General features: G+C 44.1%; 6 non-coding genes across 6 annotated transcripts; all 6 read left to right on the top strand.

Annotated features, from left to right (window-relative positions):
* The first annotated feature begins 2,297 nt into the window (after window positions 1–2,297).
* trnas-aga (transfer RNA serine (anticodon AGA)) lies at window positions 2,298–2,379 on the top strand. The gene has a single exon. It is a non-coding gene; the product is annotated as a tRNA-Ser (tRNA).
* Window positions 2,380–3,997: 1,618 nt separating this feature from the next.
* Window positions 3,998–4,079, top strand: trnas-aga (transfer RNA serine (anticodon AGA)). Its single transcript has one exon. It is a non-coding gene; the product is annotated as a tRNA-Ser (tRNA).
* A 1,985-nt stretch (window positions 4,080–6,064) lies between these two features.
* On the top strand, window positions 6,065–6,146 carry trnas-aga (transfer RNA serine (anticodon AGA)). The gene has a single exon. It is a non-coding gene; the product is annotated as a tRNA-Ser (tRNA).
* A 1,985-nt stretch (window positions 6,147–8,131) lies between these two features.
* Window positions 8,132–8,213, top strand: trnas-aga (transfer RNA serine (anticodon AGA)). The gene has a single exon. It is a non-coding gene; the product is annotated as a tRNA-Ser (tRNA).
* Window positions 8,214–10,198: 1,985 nt separating this feature from the next.
* Window positions 10,199–10,280, top strand: trnas-aga (transfer RNA serine (anticodon AGA)). The gene has a single exon. It is a non-coding gene; the product is annotated as a tRNA-Ser (tRNA).
* Window positions 10,281–12,265: 1,985 nt separating this feature from the next.
* Window positions 12,266–12,347, top strand: trnas-aga (transfer RNA serine (anticodon AGA)). The gene has a single exon. It is a non-coding gene; the product is annotated as a tRNA-Ser (tRNA).
* The last annotated feature ends 582 nt before the right edge of the window (window positions 12,348–12,929 follow it).

Genomic DNA, 12,929 nt, shown 5'->3' with positions numbered 1-12,929 from the left:
CAAATTCGTATTTTCAATGAAGGCCTACACCTGCCAAACACGGATGACGCAGGGCCAATTGTGCGCTGCCCTCTGGGCCTATCAATCACTGCCGGTTGTGATGATACAGCCTGGAAAAAATGGTTACCAACGTAATTTGAGTTTTGCTAAAACATAATATCAGTCAGTGTCTGATATATTTGTAATTTTATGTTGGCTATTACCGGTTTCTGTCTTCAATAGCATCAGCAGTTGTCGTGGCCGAGTGGTTAAGGCGATGGACTAGAAATCCATTGGGATCTTTCCGCGCAGGCTCGAATCCTGCCGACAACGTGATATTTTTCTCCTGTGATTGGTAATGCCCAGGCGTTTACATTGTATCAGCCTTCCTAAAATGCATTGTTATTTCATCAAGCATGTTAGCTAAATCACGTAGTTAGCTATGTAACGTTAGCTTGCTAAAACTGTTCCTCGCTTCACACCGTCAGCACCACTGACGATACACCCAGAAAAACGGACAGCGAAGATATAGATAGATGCCCTTCTTGAGGACATACTTGACGATGATTTCGATTCCCTTGCGCTAAACGTGAGTAAATAACCTTAGCTACATCGCCTTGCAATGTTGAATGCAGTTTTTTGTTGTTGTTGCTAACAGCATCTACTGTCCAGTAGTAGTAGCTAGCTAAAGTTAGCTGTTTGGATATCACACGGATGTATTAGCTAGCTATAATGAGATAAATATGAGGCTATGTTTGATTGTTTTTAGCCTGTTTCCAATGGAAAGGTTGCTTTCATTTTTGTCCTTCTGACTCCAATGCATTAGCTAACGTTACATTGCAAAAGGGCCGGCCCGTAGGTGGTGAATGTAGGAAACAACATCTCCACCCCGCTGATCCTCAACACTGGGGCCCCACAAGGGTGCGTTCTCAGCCCTCTCCTGTACTCCCTGTTCACCCATGACTGCGTGGCCATGCACGCCTCCAACTCAATCATCAAGTTTGCAGACGACACTACAGTGGTAGGCTTGATTACCAACAGCGACGAGACGGCCTACAGGGAGGAGGTGAGGGCCCTCGGAGTGTGGTGTCAGGAAAATAACCTCACACTCAATGTCAACAAAACAAAGGAGATGATCGTGGACTTCAGGAAACAGCAGAGGGAGAAGCCCCCTATCCATATCGACGGGACAGTAGTGGAGAAGGTGGAAAGTTCCTCGGCGTACACATCACGGACAAACTGAAATGGTCCACCCATACAGACACACAGCGTGGTGAAGAAGGCGCAGCAGCGCCTTTTCAACCTCAGGAGGCTGAAGAAATTTGGCTTGTCACCAAAAACACTCACAAACTTTTACAACTGCACAATCGAGAGCATCCTGTCGGATAGTACAGATATTTCTGTACTAACAGTTTTCACCAATGTTCTCTTTATAATACTATGATAATGTTATATCAGTGGAGGCTGCTGAGGGGAGGACGGCTCATAATAATGTCTGGAATGGAATCAAACTATGTGTTTGATGCATTTGATACCATTCCACTGATTCCGCTTCCAGCCATTACCACGAGCTCCTCCTCCCAAATGTATTTTACCTTTATTTAACTACGCAAGTCAGTTAAGAACAAATTCTTATTTTCAGTGACGGCCTAGGAACAGTGGGTTAACTGTCAGTTCAGGGGCAGAACGAAAGATTTGTACCTTGTCAGTTCGGGGATTTGAACTTGCAACCTTCCGGTTACTAGTCCAACGCTTTAACCACTAGGAGGTGCCACCAATCTCCTGTGTTTTCTGTTTAAACAATAAGTAAGGGTTGAGCCTTGGGGTACTCCCTTGGTGACAGGCAGTGGCTGAGACAAAAAACAAACAGATTGCATACCAGAGAGAATACTATAGACATCAAGAAAGCCAGTCAATTGATTATTGACAAGTTTTCCAACACTTTTGATAAACGGGGAAAAATAGAAATAGGCCTATAACAGTTAGGATCAGCTTGATCTCCCCCTTTGGCGATATACCACAATCCCCCGAGGTGCCTTATTGCTATTTTTATTTATTTATTATTTAACTAGGCAAATCAGTTAAGAACAAATTCGTATTTTCAATGAAGGCCTACACCTGCCAAACACGGATGACGCAGGGCCAATTGTGCGCTGCCCTCTGGGCCTATCAATCACTGCCGGTTGTGATGATACAGCCTGGAAAAAATGGTTACCAACGTAATTTGAGTTTTGCTAAAACATAATATCAGTCAGTGTCTGATATATTTGTAATTTTATGTTGGCTATTACCGGTTTCTGTCTTCAATAGCATCAGCAGTTGTCGTGGCCGAGTGGTTAAGGCGATGGACTAGAAATCCATTGGGATCTTCCCGCGCAGGTTCGAATCCTGCCGACAACGTGATATTTTTCTCCTGTGATTGGTAATGCCCAGGCGTTTACATTGTATCAGCCTTCCTAAAATGCATTGTTATTTCATCAAGCATGTTAGCTAAATCACGTAGTTAGCTATGTAACGTTAGCTTGCTAAAACTGTTCCTCGCTTCACACCGTCAGCACCACTGACGATACACCCAGAAAAACGGACAGCGAAGATATAGATAGATGCCCTTCTTGAGGACATACTTGACGATGATTTCGATTCCCTTGCGCTAAACGTGAGTAAATAACCTTAGCTACATCGCCTTGCAATGTTGAATGCAGTTTTTTGTTGTTGTTGCTAACAGCATCTACTGTCCAGTAGTAGTAGCTAGCTAAAGTTAGCTGTTTGGATATCACACGGATGTATTAGCTAGCTATAATGAGATAAATATGAGGCTATGTTTGATTGTTTTTAGCCTGTTTCCAATGGAAAGGTTGCTTTCATTTTTGTCCTTCTGACTCCAATGCATTAGCTAACGTTACATTGCAAAAGGGCCGGCCCGTAGGTGGTGAATGTAGGAAACAACATCTCCACCCCGCTGATCCTCAACACTGGGGCCCCACAAGGGTGCGTTCTCAGCCCTCTCCTGTACTCCCTGTTCACCCATGACTGCGTGGCCATGCACGCCTCCAACTCAATCATCAAGTTTGCAGACGACACTACAGTGGTAGGCTTGATTACCAACAGCGACGAGACGGCCTACAGGGAGGAGGTGAGGGCCCTCGGAGTGTGGTGTCAGGAAAATAACCTCACACTCAATGTCAACAAAACAAAGGAGATGATCGTGGACTTCAGGAAACAGCAGAGGGAGAAGCCCCCTATCCATATCAACGGGACAGTAGTGGAGAAGGTGGAAAGTTCCTCGGCGTACACATCACGGACAAACTGAAATGGTCCACCCACACAGACACACAGCGTGGTGAAGAAGGCGCAGCAGCGCCTTTTCAACCTCAGGAGGCTGAAGAAATTTGGCTTGTCACCAAAAACACTCACAAACTTTTACAACTGCACAATCGAGAGCATCCTGTCGGATAGTACAGATATTTCTGTACTAACAGTTTTCACCAATTCTGTTTAAACAATAAGTAAGGGTTGAGCCTTGGGGTACTCCCTTGGTGACAGGCAGTGGCTGAGACAAAAAACAAACAGATTGCATACCAGAGAGAATACTATAGACATCAAGAAAGCCAGTCAATTGATTATTGACAAGTTTTCCAACACTTTTGATAAACGGGGAAAAATAGAAATAGGCCTATAACAGTTAGGATCAGCTTGATCTCCCCCTTTGGCGATATACCACAATCCCCCGAGGTGCCTTATTGCTATTTTTATTTATTTATTATTTAACTAGGCAAATCAGTTAAGAACAAATTTGTATTTTCAATGAAGGCCTACACCTGCCAAACACGGATGACGCAGGGCCAATTGTGCGCTGCCCTCTGGGCCTATCAATCACTGCCGGTTGTGATGATACAGCCTGGAAAAAATGGTTACCAACGTAATTTGAGTTTTGCTAAAACATAATATCAGTCAGTGTCTGATATATTTGTAATTTTATGTTGGCTATTACCGGTTTCTGTCTTCAGTAGCATCAGCAGTTGTCGTGGCCGAGTGGTTAAGGCGATGGACTAGAAATCCATTGGGATCTTCCCGCGCAGGTTCGAATCCTGCCGACAACGTGATATTTTTCTCCTGTGATTGGTAATGCCCAGGCGTTTACATTGTATCAGCCTTCCTAAAATGCATTGTTATTTCATCAAGCATGTTAGCTAAATCACGTAGTTAGCTATGTAACGTTAGCTTGCTAAAACTGTTCCTCGCTTCACACCGTCAGCACCACTGACGATACACCCAGAAAAACGGACAGCGAAGATATAGATAGATGCCCTTCTTGAGGACATACTTGACGATGATTTCGATTCCCTTGCGCTAAACGTGAGTAAATAACCTTAGCTACATCGCCTTGCAATGTTGAATGCAGTTTTTTGTTGTTGTTGCTAACAGCATCTACTGTCCAGTAGTAGTAGCTAGCTAAAGTTAGCTGTTTGGATATCACACGGATGTATTAGCTAGCTATAATGAGATAAATATGAGGCTATGTTTGATTGTTTTTAGCCTGTTTCCAATGGAAAGGTTGCTTTCATTTTTGTCCTTCTGACTCCAATGCATTAGCTAACGTTACATTGCAAAAGGGCCGGCCCGTAGGTGGTGAATGTAGGAAACAACATCTCCACCCCGCTGATCCTCAACACTGGGGCCCCACAAGGGTGCGTTCTCAGCCCTCTCCTGTACTCCCTGTTCACCCATGACTGCGTGGCCATGCACGCCTCCAACTCAATCATCAAGTTTGCAGACGACACTACAGTGGTAGGCTTGATTACCAACAGCGACGAGACGGCCTACAGGGAGGAGGTGAGGGCCCTCGGAGTGTGGTGTCAGGAAAATAACCTCACACTCAATGTCAACAAAACAAAGGAGATGATCGTGGACTTCAGGAAACAGCAGAGGGAGAAGCCCCCTATCCATATCGACGGGACAGTAGTGGAGAAGGTGGAAAGTTCCTCGGCGTACACATCACGGACAAACTGAAATGGTCCACCCACACAGACACACAGCGTGGTGAAGAAGGCGCAGCAGCGCCTTTTCAACCTCAGGAGGCTGAAGAAATTTGGCTTGTCACCAAAAACACTCACAAACTTTTACAACTGCACAATCGAGAGCATCCTGTCGGATAGTACAGATATTTCTGTACTAACAGTTTTCACCAATGTTCTCTTTATAATACTATGATAATGTTATATCAGTGGAGGCTGCTGAGGGGAGGACGGCTCATAATAATGTCTGGAATGGAATCAAACTATGTGTTTGATGCATTTGATACCATTCCACTGATTCCGCTTCCAGCCATTACCACGAGCTCCTCCTCCCAAATGTATTTTACCTTTATTTAACTACGCAAGTCAGTTAAGAACAAATTCTTATTTTCAGTGACGGCCTAGGAACAGTGGGTTAACTGTCAGTTCAGGGGCAGAACGAAAGATTTGTACCTTGTCAGTTCGGGGATTTGAACTTGCAACCTTCCGGTTACTAGTCCAACGCTTTAACCACTAGGAGGTGCCACCAATCTCCTGTGTTTTCTGTTTAAACAATAAGTAAGGGTTGAGCCTTGGGGTACTCCCTTGGTGACAGGCAGTGGCTGAGACAAAAAACAAACAGATTGCATACCAGAGAGAATACTATAGACATCAAGAAAGCCAGTCAATTGATTATTGACAAGTTTTCCAACACTTTTGATAAACGGGGAAAAATAGAAATAGGCCTATAACAGTTAGGATCAGCTTGATCTCCCCCTTTGGCGATATACCACAATCCCCCGAGGTGCCTTATTGCTATTTTTATTTATTTATTATTTAACTAGGCAAATCAGTTAAGAACAAATTCGTATTTTCAATGAAGGCCTACACCTGCCAAACACGGATGACGCAGGGCCAATTGTGCGCTGCCCTCTGGGCCTATCAATCACTGCCGGTTGTGATGATACAGCCTGGAAAAAATGGTTACCAACGTAATTTGAGTTTTGCTAAAACATAATATCAGTCAGTGTCTGATATATTTGTAATTTTATGTTGGCTATTACCGGTTTCTGTCTTCAATAGCATCAGCAGTTGTCGTGGCCGAGTGGTTAAGGCGATGGACTAGAAATCCATTGGGATCTTCCCGCGCAGGTTCGAATCCTGCCGACAACGTGATATTTTTCTCCTGTGATTGGTAATGCCCAGGCGTTTACATTGTATCAGCCTTCCTAAAATGCATTGTTATTTCATCAAGCATGTTAGCTAAATCACGTAGTTAGCTATGTAACGTTAGCTTGCTAAAACTGTTCCTCGCTTCACACCGTCAGCACCACTGACGATACACCCAGAAAAACGGACAGCGAAGATATAGATAGATGCCCTTCTTGAGGACATACTTGACGATGATTTCGATTCCCTTGCGCTAAACGTGAGTAAATAACCTTAGCTACATCGCCTTGCAATGTTGAATGCAGTTTTTTGTTGTTGTTGCTAACAGCATCTACTGTCCAGTAGTAGTAGCTAGCTAAAGTTAGCTGTTTGGATATCACACGGATGTATTAGCTAGCTATAATGAGATAAATATGAGGCTATGTTTGATTGTTTTTAGCCTGTTTCCAATGGAAAGGTTGCTTTCATTTTTGTCCTTCTGACTCCAATGCATTAGCTAACGTTACATTGCAAAAGGGCCGGCCCGTAGGTGGTGAATGTAGGAAACAACATCTCCACCCCGCTGATCCTCAACACTGGGGCCCCACAAGGGTGCGTTCTCAGCCCTCTCCTGTACTCCCTGTTCACCCATGACTGCGTGGCCATGCACGCCTCCAACTCAATCATCAAGTTTGCAGACGACACTACAGTGGTAGGCTTGATTACCAACAGCGACGAGACGGCCTACAGGGAGGAGGTGAGGGCCCTCGGAGTGTGGTGTCAGGAAAATAACCTCACACTCAATGTCAACAAAACAAAGGAGATGATCGTGGACTTCAGGAAACAGCAGAGGGAGAAGCCCCCTATCCATATCAACGGGACAGTAGTGGAGAAGGTGGAAAGTTCCTCGGCGTACACATCACGGACAAACTGAAATGGTCCACCCACACAGACACACAGCGTGGTGAAGAAGGCGCAGCAGCGCCTTTTCAACCTCAGGAGGCTGAAGAAATTTGGCTTGTCACCAAAAACACTCACAAACTTTTACAACTGCACAATCGAGAGCATCCTGTCGGATAGTACAGATATTTCTGTACTAACAGTTTTCACCAATGTTCTCTTTATAATACTATGATAATGTTATATCAGTGGAGGCTGCTGAGTGGAGGACGGCTCATAATAATGTCTGGAATGGAATCAAACTATGTGTTTGATGCATTTGATACCATTCCACTGATTCCGCTTCCAGCCATTACCACGAGCTCCTCCTCCCAAATGTATTTTACCTTTATTTAACTACGCAAGTCAGTTAAGAACAAATTCTTATTTTCAGTGACGGCCTAGGAACAGTGGGTTAACTGTCAGTTCAGGGGCAGAACGAAAGATTTGTACCTTGTCAGTTCGGGGATTTGAACTTGCAACCTTCCGGTTACTAGTCCAACGCTTTAACCACTAGGAGGTGCCACCAATCTCCTGTGTATTCTGTTTAAACAATAAGTAAGGGTTGAGCCTTGGGGTACTCCCTTGGTGACAGGCAGTGGCTGAGACAAAAAACAAACAGATTGCATACCAGAGAGAATACTATAGACATCAAGAAAGCCAGTCAATTGATTATTGACAAGTTTTCCAACACTTTTGATAAACGGGGAAAAATAGAAATAGGCCTATAACAGTTAGGATCAGCTTGATCTCCCCCTTTGGCGATATACCACAATCCCCCGAGGTGCCTTATTGCTATTTTTATTTATTTATTATTTAACTAGGCAAATCAGTTAAGAACAAATTCGTATTTTCAATGAAGGCCTACACCTGCCAAACACGGATGACGCAGGGCCAATTGTGCGCTGCCCTCTGGGCCTATCAATCACTGCCGGTTGTGATGATACAGCCTGGAAAAAATGGTTACCAACGTAATTTGAGTTTTGCTAAAACATAATATCAGTCAGTGTCTGATATATTTGTAATTTTATGTTGGCTATTACCGGTTTCTGTCTTCAATAGCATCAGCAGTTGTCGTGGCCGAGTGGTTAAGGCGATGGACTAGAAATCCATTGGGATCTTCCCGCGCAGGTTCGAATCCTGCCGACAACGTGATATTTTTCTCCTGTGATTGGTAATGCCCAGGCGTTTACATTGTATCAGCCTTCCTAAAATGCATTGTTATTTCATCAAGCATGTTAGCTAAATCACGTAGTTAGCTATGTAACGTTAGCTTGCTAAAACTGTTCCTCGCTTCACACCGTCAGCACCACTGACGATACACCCAGAAAAACGGACAGCGAAGATATAGATAGATGCCCTTCTTGAGGACATACTTGACGATGATTTCGATTCCCTTGCGCTAAACGTGAGTAAATAACCTTAGCTACATCGCCTTGCAATGTTGAATGCAGTTTTTTGTTGTTGTTGCTAACAGCATCTACTGTCCAGTAGTAGTAGCTAGCTAAAGTTAGCTGTTTGGATATCACACGGATGTATTAGCTAGCTATAATGAGATAAATATGAGGCTATGTTTGATTGTTTTTAGCCTGTTTCCAATGGAAAGGTTGCTTTCATTTTTGTCCTTCTGACTCCAATGCATTAGCTAACGTTACATTGCAAAAGGGCCGGCCCGTAGGTGGTGAATGTAGGAAACAACATCTCCACCCCGCTGATCCTCAACACTGGGGCCCCACAAGGGTGCGTTCTCAGCCCTCTCCTGTACTCCCTGTTCACCCATGACTGCGTGGCCATGCACGCCTCCAACTCAATCATCAAGTTTGCAGACGACACTACAGTGGTAGGCTTGATTACCAACAGCGACGAGACGGCCTACAGGGAGGAGGTGAGGGCCCTCGGAGTGTGGTGTCAGGAAAATAACCTCACACTCAATGTCAACAAAACAAAGGAGATGATCGTGGACTTCAGGAAACAGCAGAGGGAGAAGCCCCCTATCCATATCGACGGGACAGTAGTGGAGAAGGTGGAAAGTTCCTCGGCGTACACATCACGGACAAACTGAAATGGTCCACCCACACAGACACACAGCGTGGTGAAGAAGGCGCAGCAGCGCCTTTTCAACCTCAGGAGGCTGAAGAAATTTGGCTTGTCACCAAAAACACTCACAAACTTTTACAACTGCACAATCGAGAGCATCCTGTCGGATAGTACAGATATTTCTGTACTAACAGTTTTCACCAATGTTCTCTTTATAATACTATGATAATGTTATATCAGTGGAGGCTGCTGAGGGGAGGACGGCTCATAATAATGTCTGGAATGGAATCAAACTATGTGTTTGATGCATTTGATACCATTCCACTGATTCCGCTTCCAGCCATTACCACGAGCTCCTCCTCCCAAATGTATTTTACCTTTATTTAACTACGCAAGTCAGTTAAGAACAAATTCTTATTTTCAGTGACGGCCTAGGAACAGTGGGTTAACTGTCAGTTCAGGGGCAGAACGAAAGATTTGTACCTTGTCAGTTCGGGGATTTGAACTTGCAACCTTCCGGTTACTAGTCCAACGCTTTAACCACTAGGAGGTGCCACCAATCTCCTGTGTTTTCTGTTTAAACAATAAGTAAGGGTTGAGCCTTGGGGTACTCCCTTGGTGACAGGCAGTGGCTGAGACAAAAAAAAAACAGATTGCATACCAGAGAGAATACTATAGACATCAAGAAAGCCAGTCAATTGATTATTGACAAGTTTTCCAACACTTTTGATAAACGGGGAAAAATAGAAATAGGCCTATAACAGTTAGGATCAGCTTGATCTCCCCCTTTGGCGATATACCACAATCCCCCGAGGTGCCTTATTGCTATTTTTATTTATTTATTATTTAACTAGGCAAATCAGTTAAGAACAAATTCGTATTTTCAATGAAGGCCTACACCTGCCAAACACGGATGACGCAGGGCCAATTGTGCGCTGCCCTCTGGGCCTATCAATCACTGCCGGTTGTGATGATACAGCCTGGAAAAAATGGTTACCAACGTAATTTGAGTTTTGCTAAAACATAATATCAGTCAGTGTCTGATATATTTGTAATTTTATGTTGGCTATTACCGGTTTCTGTCTTCAATAGCATCAGCAGTTGTCGTGGCCGAGTGGTTAAGGCGATGGACTAGAAATCCATTGGGATCTTCCCGCGCAGGTTCGAATCCTGCCGACAACGTGATATTTTTCTCCTGTGATTGGTAATGCCCAGGCGTTTACATTGTATCAGCCTTCCTAAAATGCATTGTTATTTCATCAAGCATGTTAGCTAAATCACGTAGTTAGCTATGTAACGTTAGCTTGCTAAAACTGTTCCTCGCTTCACACCGTCAGCACCACTGACGATACACCCAGAAAAACGGACAGCGAAGATATAGATAGATGCCCTTCTTGAGGACATACTTGACGATGATTTCGATTCCCTTGCGCTAAACGTGAGTAAATAACCTTAGCTACATCGCCTTGCAATGTTGAATGCAGTTTTTTGTTGTTGTTGCTAACAGCATCTACTGTCCAGTAGTAGTAGCTAGCTAAAGTTAGCTGTTTGGATATCACACGGATGTATTAGCTAGCTATAATGAGATAAATATGAGGCTATGTTTGATTGTTTTTAGCCTGTTTCCAATGGAAAGGTTGCTTTCATTTTTGTCCTTCTGACTCCAATGCATTAGCTAACGTTACATTGCAAAAGGGCCGGCCCGTAGGTGGTGAATGTAGGAAACAACATCTCCACCCCGCTGATCCTCAACACTGGGGCCCCACAAGGGTGCGTTCTCAGCCCTCTCCTGTACTCCCTGTTCACCCATGACTGCGTGGCCATGCACGCCTCCAACTCAATCATCAAGTTTGCAGACGACACTACAGTGGTAGGCTTGATTACCAACAGCGACGAGACGGCCTACAGGGAGGAGGTGAGGGCCCTCGGAGTGTGGTGTCAGGAAAATAACCTCACACTCAATGTCAACAAAACAAAGGAGATGATCGTGGACTTCAGGAAACAGCAGAGGGAGAAGCCCCCTATCCATATCGACGGGACAGTAGTGGAGAAGGTGGAAAGTTCCTCGGCGTACACATCACGGACAAACTGAAATGGTCCACCCACACAGACACACAGCGTGGTGAAGAAGGCGCAGCAGCGCCTTTTCAACCTCAGGAGGCTGAAGAAATTTGGCTTGTCACCAAAAACACTCACAAACTTTTACAACTGCACAATCGAGAGCATCCTGTCGGATAGTACAGATATTTCTGTACTAACAGTTTTCACCAATGTTCTCTTTATAATACTATGATAATGTTATATCAGTGGAGGCTGCTGAGGGGAGGACGGCTCATAATAATGTCTGGAATGGAATCAAACTATGTGTTTGATGCATTTGATACCATTCCACTGATTCCGCTTCCAGCCATTACCACGAGCTCCTCCTCCCAAATGTATTTTACCTTTATTTAACTACGCAAGTCAGTTAAGAACAAATTCTTATTTTCAGTGACGGCCTAGGAACAGTGGGTTAACTGTCAGTTCAGGGGCAGAACGAAAGATTTGTACCTTGTCAGTTCGGGGATTTGAACTTGCAACCTTCCGGTTACTAGTCCAACGCTTTAACCACTAGGAGGTGCCACCAATCTCCTGTGTTTTCTGTTTAAACAATAAGTAAGGGTTGAGCCTTGGGGTACTCCCTTGGTGACAGGCAGTGGCTGAGACAAAAAAAAAACAGATTGCATACCAGAGAGAATACTATAGACATCAAGAAAGCCAGTCAATTGATTATTGACAAGTTTTCCAACACTTTTGATAAACGGGGAAAAATAGAAATAGGCCTATAACAGTTAGGATCAGCTTGATCTCCCCCTTTGGCGATATACCACAATCCCCCGAGGTGCCTTATTGCTATTTTTATTTATTTATTATTTAACTAGGCAAATCAGTTAAGAACAAATTCGTATTTTCAATGAAGGCCTACACCTGCCAAACACGGATGACGCAGGGCCAATTGTGCGCTGCCCTCTGGGCCTATCAATCACTGCCGGTTGTGATGATACAGCCTGGAAAAAATGGTTACCAACGTAATTTGAGTTTTGCTAAAACATAATATCAGTCAGTGTCTGATATATTTGTAATTTTATGTTGGCTATTACCGGTTTCTGTCTTCAATAGCATCAGCAGTTGTCGTGGCCGAGTGGTTAAGGCGATGGACTAGAAATCCATTGGGATCTTCCCGCGCAGGTTCGAATCCTGCCGACAACGTGATATTTTTCTCCTGTGATTGGTAATGCCCAGGCGTTTACATTGTATCAGCCTTCCTAAAATGCATTGTTATTTCATCAAGCATGTTAGCTAAATCACGTAGTTAGCTATGTAACGTTAGCTTGCTAAAACTGTTCCTCGCTTCACACCGTCAGCACCACTGACGATACACCCAGAAAAACGGACAGCGAAGATATAGATAGATGCCCTTCTTGAGGACATACTTGACGATGATTTCGATTCCCTTGCGCTAAACGTGAGTAAATAACCTTAGCTACATCGCCTTGCAATGTTGAATGCAGTTTTTTGTTGTTGTTGCTAACAGCATCTACTGTCCAGTAGTAGTAGCTAGCTAAAGTTAGCTGTTTGGATATCACACGGATGTATTAGCTAGCTATAATGAGATAAATATGAGGCTATGTTTGATTGTTTTTAGCCTGTTTCCAATGGAAAGGTTGCTTTCATTTTTGTCCTTCTGACTCCAATGCATTAGCTAACGTTACATTGCAAAAGGGCCGGCCCGTAGGTGGTGAATGTAGGAAACAACATCTCCACCCCGCTGATCCTCAACACTGGGGCCCC

The sequence above is a fragment of the Oncorhynchus mykiss genome, chromosome 2 (assembly GCF_057628025.1).
Source record: "Oncorhynchus mykiss isolate SJ-2025 chromosome 2, ASM5762802v1, whole genome shotgun sequence".
NCBI classification, from domain to species: domain Eukaryota; kingdom Metazoa; phylum Chordata; class Actinopteri; order Salmoniformes; family Salmonidae; genus Oncorhynchus; species Oncorhynchus mykiss.
Note: the sequence above shows the minus strand (reverse complement) of the source record. Positions and strands in the feature narration are given on the sequence as shown.